This window comes from Tenrec ecaudatus, chromosome 2 (genome assembly GCF_050624435.1).
Source record: "Tenrec ecaudatus isolate mTenEca1 chromosome 2, mTenEca1.hap1, whole genome shotgun sequence".
Taxonomy (NCBI): Eukaryota; Metazoa; Chordata; class Mammalia; order Afrosoricida; family Tenrecidae; genus Tenrec; species Tenrec ecaudatus.
Genome location: NC_134531.1, coordinates 233,864,351 through 233,882,353, shown reverse-complemented (window position 1 = coordinate 233,882,353; position 18,003 = coordinate 233,864,351). Strand labels below are relative to the sequence as shown.

General features: G+C 35.6%; 1 non-coding gene across 1 annotated transcript; it reads left to right on the top strand.

Moving 5' to 3' along the window:
• Positions 1 to 13,289: 13,289 nt before the first annotated feature.
• On the top strand, positions 13,290 to 13,442 carry LOC142442064 (small nucleolar RNA SNORA62/SNORA6 family). Its single transcript, XR_012783319.1, has one exon. It is a non-coding gene; the product is annotated as a small nucleolar RNA SNORA62/SNORA6 family (small nucleolar RNA).
• Positions 13,443 to 18,003: the final 4,561 nt, after the last annotated feature.

The window sequence follows — 18,003 nt, the reverse complement described above, 5'->3', positions numbered from 1 at the left end:
CCTGAGTGAGGCCTTCGCTGTCTGCTTTCTTGACCTTGGATCCAGTAGCCCATGTGAGTTGAATAATTTTAAGTATATTAACTGTTCCATGGAAGTGAGTTGAACCGAATCCTCTGGACTAATTAGCTGTTAAATTCCTTCTCACTATTTAAATTTATCTATCTATCTATCTAAAGTGTCCTGGTTTTTTATCTCTAGATAACCCTACCTAACACAACCAGAAAAGCCACACTGTTATTTCTGGAGTGAGCTTTGGTAGAAGCAAGAAGACCTAGTGTGACTGTTGGACATTTTTGGCTTCTGACTATGGACCTGCATTTGGTTTACCTATGTTTTACCGTTGAATTTGGGACTGACTGAACAGCACCCACCACCGTGTGAGACATTTTGTCAAAGTTTCATGAATATCTTTTGAACATTATAGCAACTTAAAAAACCAGGGATCTGAGCAAATATGTTCAAGATAGGAGTGGAGGGGAAATGGAGCAGAATAGCATTTTAGTAAGCTTGAATATTTGGGACACCTTTAATCTCCCAACAACTTGGGACTACACTGATCTTGCATCTTCTAAATTAAATCATAACCATAGATACACTGTAGTCACAAGTTCACCAAGTGGACCACCAAGTCCAAATTTAAGGGTTGCTACTTGCCTCCACTGCCAATATCATATCTACTAATTCATTGCTATCCAAAATTCACCGTACTTATGTAGGAGAGAGAGAAATATTTGATCTGTTCTAAAAAAAGTCTTCTATGTAATCTAAGAATGTTCTTCCATTTAATAAAAAAATTGAATTTCAAAATATGGTATGTATTTATTTCAAATTAAACTCTTTGAAAGGGAACCCTGATGGCACAGTGGTTAAGTGTTTGGCTGCAAACCAAAAAGTTAGCAGTTCAAACATACCAGTTACTCTGTATATGAAAGATGGGCCTGTCTGCTTCCATAATGATTACAGATTTACACCTCTTATGGCTATTCTACATGTCTTTATGGTCACTATGAATAAAAATTGACTCAAGCAACTGGATTTTTTTTAAGTCTCATGAAATAGAAAGAATGGTAATATAGGACAGGACTTTCTTCTGTAAGTAAGCATTTGGCATTGATATTAGACAAATGTAGCAGCATTTGGTATTGATATTAGACAAGCACCATATTAATCACTCTTAGATTTAATAGATCCTTTGATATTTAGTATAAACCCTGGTGGCTTAATTAGCAATACTTGGAGGGCTAGCTGCAAGGTCAGAAGTTCCCACAGAATCTACTAACCACTCCAAGGAGAAAAAAATAAGCAAACTTCCCCCATAAATATTTACAGCCTCTGAAATCCTAGGGAGCAGTTTTATGTTGCTCCACAGGGTTTCTATAAGTTTAAATGGGTTTAATGGCCCTGAGTTTAATTTGGGTTTGATATTTAAACTTAATACCTCAATATAAATATCTCCTGAGACAGATGTTTATAATATAATGGTTGATTAATGAACAGGATTCATCCTTTTTTGTTTTATAATTGTAGTTCTCAAACTTTAATTGTACATCAGAATTGGCTGGGGGGATGATTAAGTTTCTTCCCAAATATTTTATTACAATGTGGGGCTGATCATTTATACAACATAAGCCAATGTTACTGGATGGTTAGACCACACTCAGAATCACTGCTTTGTAACAAAAGTTTAATGAGGAAATTTAGAAATTCTGTTTTCTGGATTCTTCTTGGTATGAAATTGATGGAGAATACAACTTTTGTTAAGTACACATAAAATATTTTATTATTAAAAGCCCTATATAAACCACATTCTTGTCAGGATAAAATATCAATGCTGAGTTACTGCCTCATAAATAAGAAACAACTGTTGAGAAATTTGTTAATTAGGAACCTAATGATAACTGATGTCATCTGGAGAATATTTGTTTTGTGAAAATATTGCTTAGAAATGGACATATATTAAATATATGAGTTTTATATGAATCATATATACTAGTGAAGCAGAAACTGCATCTTTATTAAAATAAGAATGTCAGTTTCAAAACGAAAAGAAATCAATAAAACTTGAATTGTAATTTGATTCTAAATGTAGTCTGTTTATCATTTAATTGTATCATTAATAAAGAGACTGTAATTCAATCCAACAGAAAATATATATTAGAATATGTCTGTTAATTGTTAGTTTTTATTGGCTGATAGCCTGTGTTCAGTAAGAAAAATTTTCAATTAAAACATAGTCAAAATTAGACATTTCATGAAGAAAAATGACTTAAATTTAGATAACACCTTAATTGTTATAACCAGAGAAATAGAAACATTAAAATATACCTCGAGCTTGTAGATACCATGAGGTCTTTAATATGTTTGATCACTAAATGGTCAAATCTCTTTTATACTAAAAGTGGATAATTACATTGTTAAGAAGATAAGTGGTATTCAACATTAAAACATGAAAATTGAAAGTAAGATTTGAGAACCAATAGATAGCAAACAAAATATGAAAATAGCATGGATTTCCAATAAGCAATTCATATAAAATGGATTAAATAGACTACCAAAAGTTATTGAGAATGAAATAAAACCCATCACTGTCCTTATTATCCATAACTTTTCCTCATTAAACATTAATTATATAAACAATATATGTAATTAAAATCACAACTACTAATAAGTAAAAAATAAAATAAATAAAGTGAAAAATAATGAATCATTATTTTCCAATTTCTTCTTCTTTCCTTTCCTTTTAAAAAACATTATACAAGGTCAAATAAAGGCCTGTGTCTCTTTATAGGCCATCCCTAATCATCTGCAGAAACTGGAGTAAATATATAGAAATTCATATACTGCAAAATGTATAGTGAACTAGCACTTTGTCCTGGCTTTCAACAAAAAACCCAAATGTCACTGTTATTGAGTCTATCTTGACCCATAGCATGCTAGAGAACAGGGTAGAACTGTCCATGTGAGTTTCAAAGACCATAAGTATTTACAAGAGTAGAAAATGATGTCTTTCTACCATGGAGCAGATGGTGAACTGCTGACCTACCAGTGAACTAGCAGCCCAAGTGTAACTACTCAACACCAGCATTCCCTGATAACAAAAGTAAGTCAGAATGAATTAATATGCATCCATAATAAATGTTTAGATTGAGATAACATTTTATTGGAGACATTGTATAGAATGAGTCATGATGTCAGTGTTGTAGCTCATATTTCATTGATCATAGTGTCATGACATTTCATATTTGTTGTTCAATCATATGCATTGATTTAGGTACTCTAATTGGAATGAAATTAAACTGCTTATTGTTATGTTCATCCTGTAGGTATATTGTTTCTTATTCCTGATTCAAATTATATCCATTGATAGAAATATTCAAATTTGGATAAAACTAAATTGGTTAATTAAATTGAGTTAAATATGATTGTTTTCCCAAATATAAACTCTAATTGCATTTAATTGAGGATGTCATCATATCAGAAAATATGAAGGTCAATGTTTTCCCTAGATGCCTATCCAAATACAGCATCTTTATCATAAATTATATTTTGTAAGAATTGTTGGTTTAAAATAATCAATGCATGTGAAAGGATTTTGCATACAGTTCTACATTAGTTTTTTAAAAAATTAAATATGTATTATTAAAATTTTTCCACATTAAGAATTGATAAATTGCTATCCCCTAAAGATGTATTTATATATGTGGATAAAAAGAAGTTTATATACATGAAAAGTTGAATATTGAAGAAACATCCCAGCCCAGTCCAAGATCATGTGTGATATTAGCCCATATGTCCGATACCAATGTCTAAAGCACTCTTCAGACTCACGAAACACATGCAAGGATACTGAATGCAAGATGATCACAGGCCAGTGGGTATAAAGCCTTTGGATCCAGTGGTGTTAAAAGCATCTCAGTGTTGGCAGGGGTCTCCACATGGCTTCTTCAGCACCCAGGGCTGCATCAGGGTAGGTCCATATAGCTTCTCCAGCTCAGGGCACTAGTGTAGTTCCACATGTCTTGTCAGCTGCAATGTCTCCAAGACAGAAAAAGAGAGAGAGAGAGAGAGAGAGAGAGAGAGAGAGAGAGAGTTTATCTTCTTCCTCAAGGAGGAAATATCGGATTTCTCAGAATTCTCAGGAGAAAGCCATGGCCAAACAGAGAACTCATTGGCTATCATCTGATTGACAGACTATACTCCACCCCTTCACTCATAAGCATCTCAAAATAACACCAGACTATGTACCTACCACAGATATTTATTTATGATTTAATATATACAATGAAAAAATGTTGAGAAAAATTGATTCATGTAAATTGTGTTGTTGATGAAGGAAATTTAATACATAATGAGCTGCCAGAAGAACAATCAAGTCATTTTTGAAGAAAGCACGGGCAGAACACCTCTTAGTAGCATGGGTGGAGGGACTACCATCTTGCTTATTTTGGATTATTATCAAGAAATGCCTATCCCTGGAAAAGAGCATACTGTTTGCTAAAGCAGAAGGTCAGGGAAATTGAGTGAAACAATTCATGAGATGGATTTATTTGTAAAAATGGGCTCAAACATAGCAAAAATTGTGAGGGTGACCTAGGACTGGGCAACCTTGTGTTCGCTTGAACATAGGTCCTCATGGCGAGAACCAGACAGGATGATATCTGACAACAACAAAACCACTAAATGCACACACTGCTGTACAGTCAGTTTTTATTCAGTGCACCTACCTGATAGAATAGAACTGCTCCATAGGTTTTCCAAGACTGCAAGTCTTCCAGAAGTAGATAGTTTTTGCTTAACAAATGCCTGGCTGGTTAAATCTCCATTCTTTAGGTTAGTAGTAGGGATGGGTAACATTTTTGCCATCAAGGCTCCTTGATACACAGGCCGAAACATCAAAAATAACAAATAAATAAAATAAAAAATAAACCTACGGTCAAAGATTCGATTGTGACTCATAGGGACCCTATATAGGGTTTCTGATGCTATAAAATTTTTCTGAAAGTAGAGAGCCTCTTCTTTCTACAGGTGGGGTCCGGTGTGTGTGACTTTGAATTACCAACCTTGCAGTCAGCAGTCCAACACTTACTCAACAGAATCAATAGGCTGGGCTGCTAAACAGACACACTCAACTCTCATTCACGGCCATAAAATCGATGCCGACTCCCTACAGCCCTGTGTAGAGTCAACAGTGCAGAGTTGCTCCTGTGAGTTACTGAGATGGTAACTCTTATGGGCATAGAAAGCCCTGTCTTTCTTCTACCAGGCAGCCCATTGAAGGATCACTAAGCCACTATACAGGCAGGTATAAATATAACAACGAACAAAGTGTTCAAAAAATGTAATTAAATATGGCAATGGTACTTTTCTGTCCATAGTTTGAAGCCCCTTCATAGCTTATAAAAGTGATTTTATTCTTATTGGTGCTTAAAATTATATTAAATGTTTTAATGCTTTATATCAGCAGTTCTCAACCTGTGAGCTGCAACCCATTTGGTGTTCAAATGACCCTTTCACAAGGGTCATTCGATTCATAAGAGTAGCAAAATTACAGTAATGATGTAGCAATGAAAATAATTTTATGATTGGGCATTGATGACAACATGAGGAACTGTATTAAAGGGTCATGGCATTAGGGAGGCTGAGAACCACTACTTTGTGATTTGAAAACACTTCCTCAATAGTTCTGTGGAAATATATTTGTAGTGTTTAGTTATCATTTGCATACAGAGTCCAGCCACACAATTTTCTCCCAGAAAGTTCATTCTACTTAGATTTCAGACAATTTGGCAAAACTTTGTGGTAAGATTGTCTAATTTGAGCAAAAATATGCCTATCGCAGGAGATGCCAAGTGTTATGTTGAATAACATTTCATAAAGTATTGATATTATAACAGCATAAAATTGTTGTTTTCTCATTTTTGTATGATGTTTGTCTTTAAACCAAGGCAAACAAAGAAAGGAATATTGGAAAATAAAGGATAAAAATGATTTTCTTTAATATTCTTAATTGGAAAACCATTTTTACTACTTTTTATTTTCTACTCTCTTGAGAGTACTAAAATGAAAATAACTTCACACTAAGTTGTAAAACTATAAAAGAATAATTTAATAAGTGTTAGCTTTTGTATGGATAAAGTTGAAGGTTTGTAAAGTATAACATAAAGATCAAATCAAACCCATTGTCATTAGGTCAATTCCCATTAACCGTGACCCTATATAGGGTTTCTGAGATTATAAAGCCTTATTAATCGTGACTTTAAATAGGGTTTCTGGCAGACTCATCTTTATCTGAGGAGGCAAAGGACATTTATAGAAGTCTAAATATAGGCACATACATATGCAAATCTGTATATATAACACTAGGAAAATAGATATATGGACATATATTTGTATGTTAAATATTAAGGTAAGAGACGGACATTGGGTCTCTACTCAAGTACTCATGGCATGAAAGAACACTTCGTTCTAATAACCTGGTATTCCCTGATGTTCACCTTCCCAACTTGATCGCTGAAGACAAAATGTGTGGTGCATAAGCAAATTTAGTGAAGAAAACTGATGGTGCTTGGCTATAAAAAGATATAGCATCTGTAGTCTTACAAGCTTAAAGATAAATAAGTGGCCATGTAGCTGAGAAGCAATAAAATACACATGGAAGAAGTACACCAGCCTGTGTCATCATGAGGTATTGATTGGAGTAGGTATCAGCTATCAAAGTACCAGAACAGAAAATCATATCAGTGTGAATGAGGGGAAGTGCAGCGTGGAGACCCAAAGCCCATCTGTAGACAAGTGGACATCCTTCACAGAAGAGTCACAAGGAAGAGATGAGCCAGTCAGGGTGTAGTTTAACAGCGATGAAACATTCAACTTTGCTCTCTTTCTTTAATGCTCACCCTCCTCAATATCATGACCCCAATTCTACCTTACAAAGCCAGCAAGAGCAGGTACTCTAGGATACATAAGAGCTGGAAACACAGGGAATCCAGGGACAGATAAACCCCTCAGGACCAATAATGAGAGTAGCAATACCAGGAGGGTAAGAGGAAGGTTGGGGAACAAAGGGGGAACCAATCAAAATGATCTATATATAATCCCTTCCCAAGGGAACAGACAAGAGAAAAGTGAGTGAAGGGGAAAAAAAGATCAATGTAAGACATGAAATAATAATAATAATTTATAAATTATCAAGGGTTCTTGAGGGAAGAAGAGTTGGGGAGAGAGGGGGAAAATGAGCTGATACCAAGGGCTCAAGTAGAAAGAAAATATTCTTAAAATTATCATGACAATAAATGTGCAAATGTGCCTGACACAATGGATGTTTGTATAGAATGTGATAAGACCTGTATGAGCCCCCAATAAAATGCTAAAAAAAAAGTGAAATAAAAATTCAAAGGCAAAGAAAGTATATATTTGGGGGTGGGAGGGACACATCACAATTTAAATGAGTACATGGAGATTTTAGTCAGTGACATTGACTGCCATTTCAATAACTATTGGGAGATAGATTACCTCCTATTGAATAAACATGTTATGTAGAGAAAAATATGTTCACTGTCAAAGTCAAGGGAGAAGGATGGAAATAGTCCATATACAGGGTTTCCTGGCTCTGCAAAAGGCTCCTCAACTCTGCAAGAATGTGAACTTGACCATGCCTTCTTGCAGACTTTGGGAAAAAATAACTAAAACACCTAAGAGTGCAAACCCCTGTTCCCAGTTCCCAATATGGGATGCCAGGAGCCAATACCCTAGAGCTGACACTGCTGAACATTTAAGTGACAGCAAGAGCAGAGCAAAATGCAGCATAAACTCCCCTCAGTTTTTGTTGTTGTGAGAATCCCCACGGCCAGGTGACATAGTTCAGGTATGAACTCTATTCACTATGTGGGACTTAAGCATTAAAAATAAATTAGGGATTTTCACAGATGATCCAAGCAAGTTTATTTTAAAAATGGAGAACGATAATTCTAATCTTTGATTTCTTTTGGAAAGTTGTTCATCTAATCTTCAAGAAGTTTTTTTTCTTTTTTTACATTTTATTAGGGACTCATACAACTCTTATCACAATCCATACATATACATACATCAATTGTATAAAGCACATCCATACATCCCCTGCCCCAATCATTCTCAAAGCATTTTCTCTCCACTTAAGCCCTTTGCATCGGGTCCTCTTTTTTTTCCCTTCCTCCCCTCTCCCCCCTCCCTCATGTGCCCTTGGTAATTTATACATCGTTATTTTGTCATATCTTGCCCTATCGACCTCTGAGAGTGAGGGTATTGGAGGAAAGGCCTTGGCTTGTGCCAGTGATGTGCATATGCACAATGATAATATCCACCTATATAAAATACTTATCCTCAATGGGATTATAACTCAATAAAAAGGACGTGGTCACAAGACCACATGTTCTTTAGTCTTTCACAAGGAATGAAAGACTCTCAACTGAAGCTGATTAATTATAACCAACTCACAATCATTGCCAAGGACTTCAGGAGAACCCAATAGCCTTTCCAGAATGCTAAGAGAGGCGATGACGAAACACACAGAGATAGACAGTGAACAATAGTGCTAAACAATAGTGCTAAGAGAGAAGTTTACAACTAGCTAGGCCCTAGACATCAGGAAGTAATTACCAAAGTTAGGAATGGGTCCACTGACCCCATGGAAGATACATTAGACACAGCCTCCTTTGTGTTCTGTGACAGGGGTGAGGAGGAGGAGGAAGGAGGAGGTGAGGAGGAGGAGGAAGGAGCCCCGGCAAAAGAGCAATGTGAAGAGAAAAGGCCGGCTCAGTTAATAGCTGCCCTACAAGGATGAAAGTCCTCAAAGTTACTAGTGGGAACACCCAGAAGGACTCTCACAATGAAGCTGTGGGGAGACCTCTAAGTGAGAAGTCAACTAAGCTCATATGGAAGAAGCACACCAACTTCTATGATCCAAGGATTGGAAAAGATATACTCCCCATCCAAAGGAGGGCATGGTTTTAGAGCTTAAATTGTGAAATTATGGTTTGCAAAAGACTAGGGATGACAGTAAGAGCCCCTGAAACATTCACAGACCTAAACAGGGAAAAAGTCTCTGTGGATTCTCCTCTGACAATAAGTGAGTGACAGGAATAGCCTGGTTATTAGAGAGAATTAAAGAGATGATTATATTATATTCAAATGATAAATCTGATTTGAATGGTTAAAAACTTGTGATTTGATTTTCCTTTAGATACACTTAGAGCATGATCTGGTTTTAATATATTTTGTTTTTTCCCTCACTCTCCCCAGACTGGGGCTTATCTTTGATGTATTTTGCTATTGTATGTAGTGCCCTTGACTATTATGTATATTTCTATGTTTTCTTGTATATGAAATCCAAGTTGGGTGAATTTACAGAGACAATAAGTATAATAAGGGTTACTGGGGGTTATGGAAGGTGGGGGAGTAATGGGTAGCCTATATCTAGGCTACTAGAAAGAAGAAAGTGTTTTGAAAATTGTTTGGTAGTGATTATACAACACTGATTAATATGTCTGAACTATTCAATGGCATAATGTTTGCATTTTATCCTAATAAAATAATTTTTAAAAGAAAAAGAAAAAAAACACAGCAGATAACCTTCCCCCTCCTATAATTATATGGCGGGCAAGTAATCTAAGAATCTTAGGCAGACAATCATTCTCAAGAATAAACCTCAAACATATCTCCAACCAATGTGAACCAGCATATCTATTTTCATATTGAGAATGAAACCATTATAAAAGAGCAACAGACATGAACTAGTTTTAATATGTTTAAGAAAATTATCATTAACTTTATGAAAATTAAAAATTTTTCCTATCTTAATAACAAATTAGACATTGTGCTATTGGCTGGACATAATCTAAAGGAATTCCTAAACTACAAAGTCATAAACCCAAACTCACTACTCACTCAGTTCTGACCAAGAGCGACCCTCAACAGAATTTCTGAGACTACGAGACTTTCCAGGACCAGATAACCTCATTTGTCTTCCTCAGAGTGGTGAGTGGGTTAGAACCACTGATCTTGGAGCTATAAAACCAATATCTAACCCACACCACCACTAAAATTATTTCTAAAACTACCAATTGCTATAAGTTCATTTCTTAATGGTAATATTTACATCATATATTTAAGTATTTATGTTTATATTTAAGAAAATATAACTATGTTAAAAATTAAGAAGCTTCCATGTCCACATTCCATTAAAAATAGTATCACTTATTAAAAAATGATTCACTTCCAATATGTCCAAGTTTCTTTAATTTATGGGATTAAAGCCAATGAAATTATATGATTATTACCAATTTTATAAGATATTCTATTTCTGTGTTTGTTAATATTTATTTATAAACTTAAAATGTTTTTTACCCCACTGGTTTTCTTACATCTGTTTACTGATATGACCCATACCTTGCTTCCTTTATTCAAGAAATTAAATGTTCTAGAATTCTGTACACTGGAAAATATCCTTAAATAATTTTACATTTGCACATAGGTTTTGAATGGAATTAAATTTTACACTAGCAATACAGAAGAAAAAAACCATTAAAGATAAGTTTAGTATGCAAAACCATGTATTATCTTTCCTAATATACTGTGAGAAATGTCCAAAATGCTCACTCATTATATTTTACATTATGTTTCCCTGCCTATTCATACACATATGAAAAATGAACATCAACATATGGCAAACAAGATATATCTTCATTGTATTTTCTCTGAAACATATTAGCTGGAAGAGCATTCACTTTAAGAATCCCCTTAAGTTAATTAAATAATTTTTATATATAATATAATTCATAAGACATTTTCCAAACTATTCAGGCTTCTAGAATAAATAATAATATACTCGAACACACCTGGTAACCTAGGCCAAATGTCATAGAACACTTGCATATTGAATCCTAGATCTCCATGGCTCACAACACTCTCCAGAGGCCATCCCGCAGGGATCCACTGTGGAAACGCAAATAGGTAGACTGGACTCTACCTCAAACACACTTATAACCTTAGGATTTAACACTGAACATGCACGGTGTTTAAATAAACAGAAGGCAGCTATGCCAAGAGTATTGAACTGTTGGTAGGCGGCCAAACATTGACATAGTACATCAACAGCCAAAATTCTATAGTAAGATATATATTGTTCTGGCAAGCCTGTGATTGTCAGTGAATATTATAAATTTTGCCTGAGAACCAACTCCCATTGTTTGTGTAAATAGTGTCCAGGTACATAAAGGTTTATCCTGTACAAGTGAACAATTTAGATATTGTAGCTAGCCTGCAATGGTCAAATATTCATCTCTAAACATTATTTTAAAAATCAGTACTGCTAATCAATGGCCATATTAATGAAAGAATTTTATGCTCCAGGGAGATGATCAATAAGACTCAACCATAAATAAAAAAGAGGTCCCTAAGGGGCGTCAAAGGAAGACAAAAACAAACAAAAATCCAGAAATGGATTTAGGGCTCACATTAAATCCATTTTAAGAACAATTAAAATTTGATAAAAATTATTTCTTACCTCATGGTCTTGGCTTGATACCCTCAGAACAGGGATACGGAAGATATTGGTACCATAGCAAAATGTGGTGAAGAAATTAGATGGTGCCTGGCTAATAGATAAAATAGCATCTGCGGTATAAAATGGCTTGTTTCCAAACCAGCAGCCATATAAGTTAGATATTAACTAAGTCCACATGGAAGAAGTACACCAATATCAGTGACCAAAGGATTGTACATCATATAATCCAAAGCTGAAGGAGGGAATAGTATCAGAGCCTAAATGTGGACATTCTGGTTTGCAGAAGGCTATGAATGACAGCAGATGCCCGAGATACATTTATGAGATCTACCCAGGAGACAAGCGTCCAGTGATTTCCCTCTATCCATAATGGAGGGATCTGAAGAAACTGGTTACCAAGCAGAGAGCATTAGAGCGAAGGCTATAGGTGATCAAAATGATAAACCTGACTTGAACAGTTACAACCTTGTCATTGATTCCCTCTCTGTTACATATGAGCTGGTTTTCAAAATGTTCTATGTTTTTTGTTCTTAATATTGCGGTTTATTTCTGATGTATTTTGTCATTGAGTTGCCTCTTGACTTTTTGCTATAGGTATTTTTCTGGTTATTTTTTGTTATATGAAACTCAAGACTGATTGAACATGTTAGACATAATGGGTGGAATAACGGTTTCTGTGGGGCACCGTGGCGGAGGAGATAAAGGGGATTTGACATCAAAGAATTCAAGAAGGAAGAGAATGTTTTGAAACTGAGAGTGCTACAATGATACAATGCTGCTTGACGTGATTGAACTACGGAATGATATATCTGTATTCGCTCCAAATAAAATTGTTTTGAAAAAAATCAGAGTTTACATGAATTTAATACTTCTATAAATTAACTTTAATATTGTATAAATGACAAAATTTAATATTTAAAGTACTTTTAGAAGTATTCAAGATTATGTTATTAAATATCCAAACTACTATGGAATATTGCCAAACCGCATGCATACAGTGAGATTAAAAATTCAAATGTACGATTACATAAGAAAAATAAAATTAAAAATACATATGACCTTACATAAAAGATCACATTATAGTTTAGTAAAAAAGAAATAATAATTGATAGACTCCACATTTCAATAAAAAGTTTTAAGTATAATTAGGAGTTCAATCAAGTGATTATACCAGTAAATAAGCTGAATATTGACAAGCCATATCTCTATGTACAGTGGGTGTTACATGCTTCATTATCATTATGAGGATTGCCTTTTTAAGCTGTCAAGGATATAGCAGGTAATGAGCAGATAATTTCAGATCAATTTCAATCAATCAACATTTCCCATCGCTCCACAGGTTTTCTTCATCAGATTACTAAATAAGATGCTTTAATGTTGTCAATGAATAATTCAGATATGATGGGCAGTTTTTCTAACATCAGAGTTTTACATCATAAGAATTTAATTACTTTGTTGTTATTTCAAAGGGTGCAATATACTTAATTCCTGACATGAAAATACAAGACTGCCATGTTAAAATTATTCAGTATATAAAGTTATTTAATAAATTATTTTGATAGGGGAAAAGTAAGATGTTTAAGAGTATACACTGTAGAGGAAAATTTAAAAGAATATAGAAAATCTGTAAAATATTAAATATATATTTAATATTTTATGTATCAAAGACCCAATCAGCTGTATAATGATAGTACATACCCTATGGGCTTAATTTGAGGATACAATGAAATAATCATAAAGCATAGACCAGCGTACACATTGTTAGAGCTTGGAATTGAGGCCACTAGCTGGCCAATGAACTCACAAGTGTAGGTAGTGTGCTATATGATCGGAAAGGTTTCGCTAACACCACAAGGGTCTCTGGCCCAATGAGTGGAGTTTGATAGTAATCCTTACTACAAGTATAAAAAAAAGTATAGACAAGCAAGTCTTAATAATTATTAGTAGGTCATAAATAACTATTAGGTGATATGCTGGCCCAAGTAGGTAGTTCAGTATGGAACACAAGGGACCGTACACATCAATATATGTACAAGTGAAAACCAAGTGGATGAGGACAGAAAAATAGCAGTAATGGAGATATCAGCAAGTGCACAAAGCTGAGATGTCACTGTCTCAAGTACTACAACGTGCTTGTGAATGATCTACAACGTCAAAGGCAGCTGAATGATCAGCTATTGTAGATACCAGAGATCTTGAATGAAGTTTACATTTAGGTGAGCTTACATTTGAGAGTCAAATTTGTTCGTGCTACTCCCACTAATAATTTTAATATCACAGACTATAGTGAACAAAAATGTCACAGGCAGAAACAACCTGCTACTAGTTAAATGTTGTACTTCAGAGAACATGTAACTTCTCATTTCTTCAATTATTTTATCACAAATGAAAACAAATATTAGACTTGAAAGATCTGGTGCATAGATTACTTACCACAGCTCTTCTACACACCGTCCGGTAACTCAAACCAAATGATGTGCAAATAGGGCGTATGGGATTTTAATGAGAAAATTAGTCATTTTTATCGCTCCACTGGCTGTAAAATGAGCCATCTAGGAGAAACAGGAATGGGGAATCTCCTGGCCACTGATAAAGAAGTGTTATGAACAAAGCATGGCCTTGGGGACTACACGATTGCCTGGAGAGATGGTGGCAGCAGAGGTAGCAGCGGGCACAGAAACATCAAGAGCATGAGACAGTGGCAGGCATTCTGGCCCACAAAAATAATAAAATAAATCCAAGTGCCCTTCGTCAGTATACTGGTTTCCAGAATAAAATACACCCTGTGTATTCCTCTTTGTCTAAGTAGTTCTATAACACTTGCTGGAGCAAAGGGCTGCATGGCTGAGAGGTTGAGGGACAGAGAGAGGTGTGCCTGGTGCTAGATTGAACATAGAAATTTTGAACAAAGAACTGCTTTCTTAACATTTGTAATCCTGAATTATAACCTCTCCGCTTAACTAATCAACCCTCATAGTGGTGACTATTTTCTGAGTTTTATTGGATAAATAGAATAAGACAAAAAAGGTTCATGCATGAAGCCACATTTGAATTCTGCCTGAGAGAAACCAGTCTTCAGGTGATGCGGAGTTGGATTCTTCTTCCGCTAAGAAGAGCTCAAACATAGTCCAAAGGCCACTTTTTGCAGAGGTTGCTCTCCACCTTCAAGTATTTTATTCTAAATATAAACATTTATATGTACATACCTGAATATGGGTGGATCGATGTAAAACAAACAAGCAAAGGCAAACCAGTGTCAATCAAATGTGACCAGCTGGATTACTTCGTCAGTCCTAGGAGCAGATAGAGGTGGAGAAAAGATGATGTTAAAGGGAGAGAGGGGAAGATATTTTAATATCATAGATTCTGAACAAAACATTTCAAGAACAAAACAACTGTATCAAGTAGGGCATACACCTTTACTTTAGCTCAACAATAAATACCTTTTTAAAATGTATTCTTCTTTAGCTGATATTCAACTGTACGGCCATACTTCACTATCAGTTTCAAGAGACACCATTAGCTTATCTTCAGTGTAGCAAAAATCTGAATGACCATTGAAAAAAGAAAGAACCCTTTGTAATTTTCCATCGCTGACCCATTCATTCCCTAAATTGTAAAACAAAACAAAAACACTGTTTATGGTATAGAGTACACACACACACACACACACAGAAGAAACTGCAAGAAACAGTATTTCTATCGTACTACTATTCATAAAGAATATATAGATATAAGAAGTCAGAAATGTTATGTGCCTTTCTACAATACCTTTCCCCTAATTGCGAATCCATTGTTGTTTAGAAAATTCTTTGAACCCTGTAAATGTAACCTAAAGAACAAGGAGCTGATTTGAACTCATAGCAATGTTTTAGGACAGCATAGGACTGCTCCTGTGGGTTACCTAGTGTGCTAGTCTGGGTAGACTAGAGAAACAAATCCACAGAAACTCATATGTATTAGAAAGAGTTTTATATAAAGGGTAAGTGCACATCAAGAAAACATCCCAACCCAGTGCTGTCCAAGCCCATAAGTTTAACATTAACCCAAACGTCCGACACCAATCAACAAAGTCCTCCTCCATCTCACAAAACACACACTATGATGCCAACTGCAGGAGGAAAGCTGAATCAGTGAACATGTAAACCTCTCAAGCCTGGCAGGGGTCTCCACAGGGCTGCTCCAGCACCCAGGGCTGCATCGGGGTAGGTCCATGTGGCTTTTCCTCAGGGATGTCTTGCAGGAAGTGAGCCTTGTAAGCTGAGGCAGGGAACTGGCTAAGGCAGCTGCCTCCTGGTCAGATCATCAGAGATCAAAAGACTCAAGAACTCGAAAGGTGAGGCTCATCGAGCCATTTATCTCTCTGCCCTTCAATTAACCCCACATGTGTTTATTGACCAGGTTGGCACAATACACTTTAACTGTCTCACCTAGACTCTGAATATGTATAAAAGTAAAAAGACTCATCTTACTCCCATGAAGTGACTGGTGCTTTTGAACCACTGACCTTATGGTTAGCAGCTCACCATGTTACTCAGTACACCACCAGGGCCCATTGAGACAGAGTAAACTGTCCCATATGAATTATGAAGCTTTGAATATCTATGGAAGGAGACAGATCCCTCTTTCTCCCATGAATTTGCTGATGGGTTCCAACTAGCAACATGTCAGACAACAAACAAGTCATGAAACTACGGTGCCAACATACTGTTGTTATAGTTATTAGGTGCTATTGAGTCAGCTCCAGCTCACAGCAACACCATATATCATAGAACAAAATATTGACAGGTACAGTGCCATTATTACCATTGTTATTATATTTGAGCACATTGTTACAGCCAGTGCATGAATCCATCTTCTTGAAGTTCTCTACCCGCCCCCCACCCTCACCCAGGGATTGGTCTTTCCTGATAACTTGTCCAAATTATGTGAGACAAATTTTTAGTTTGGATAAACTAAAGAAACAAATTCATAGACTCTTATGTGTTTATAAGAAAGTGATTTATGTACAAGAGCAGTTGAAAACATCCCAGCTCATTCCAGACAAATATTAACCCATATGTCCAATATCAATCTATAAATTCCTTTTCAGACTCACCCAAAACATGCAATGATGCCTAATGCAGGAAGATCACAGGCCTGTGGGTGGAAAGTCTTGTAGATCAAGCTGGGTATAAGCATCTCAGTGCTGGAACGGGTCTCTATGTGGCTACTCCAGCTCAGGTCACTAGTACAACTCCATGTGTCTTGTCAGCCTCAATGTCTCCTATGGAGTGAGCATGTGTCTTGTCTCCAGTGAACTATTTATCTCCTTGGTGCCTCTACATGAGATTATCATACTGCGACCTGTGTGACAGGCTAACCTCCACCCCATTCACTCTTGAATCTCAAATGGACAACAGATTTTGTAACTACCACAATCATCCTCCTTTTTCTTGTCTTCTGGGTTTGTCCTGGGAAATTTTCCATTTTACTCTTTCCCTTCATATTTTTTTCCATTTGCTTTTACCCTTCTTATGTTCAAGAGTGAGTTTCAGAGTCTCTTCTGACATCAACTATGGCTCTCTCATTTCTCTCTTTTTCTATATTTCTTTTATGTTATTCAATGACAGTTCAGCTCTCTTCATGTATGATGTGCTTGAGGTCATCCCACAATCATCATATCTTTCAATTTCTCAAATCTGTTCTTCAGGTGTTCTTGAGATTCAGGAGGGATAGACTCAAAGCCCTTTTTCACATCTTCTAGATTTCTTTTAATTTTCTTTGACTTCAACTTGAACTTACATATGAGAAAGTTCTGTTTCACAGTCAGCTTCTTACTTTGTTATATGATGTTGAGTTCCTCCATTTCCCTTCCCACAGATATAGTCAATTGATTCTCATATATTTCATGTGGGGATATCAACATGTATATGTGCCTCTTGTTGAACAATGCATTTGCATTGAAGTCCTTACTCTGGCAAAATTTTATTGTGCTATCTCATGTTTCATTTCTTAGGCCATATTTTCCCATGATTATTCTTTCCTTTATGTTCCTAACTTTCTCATTCCAATTGCTAATGCTTAAAAATCCATCTTGATTGCATGTTTGATCATTTCTGGAGTGAAATTGGTTTAATTCTTCAATTTCATCATTACCTTTTATAGCTAGTACAAATATTTAAAAATAGTTTGTGAACCATAATCACTTGTAGGCATATAGATAGATCTTGAAATGTTCACTTTGAATATGAATACCATTCGTCTTGAATTTATGATTGCTTGCTTAGTAAACCATATGATCATCCCACTTAAATAGCCAACACAGTCCATTTCAGCTCATTAATTGCAGTGATATTGTCATTTCTGAATTCCATTTCATTATTAATACATGAAATTTTCCTAGATTTATACTTCATACATTCCTCATTCTAATTATTATTGAATGTGTGGGATCCAGGCCCACAGTAGAGTGGGTCTTTAGG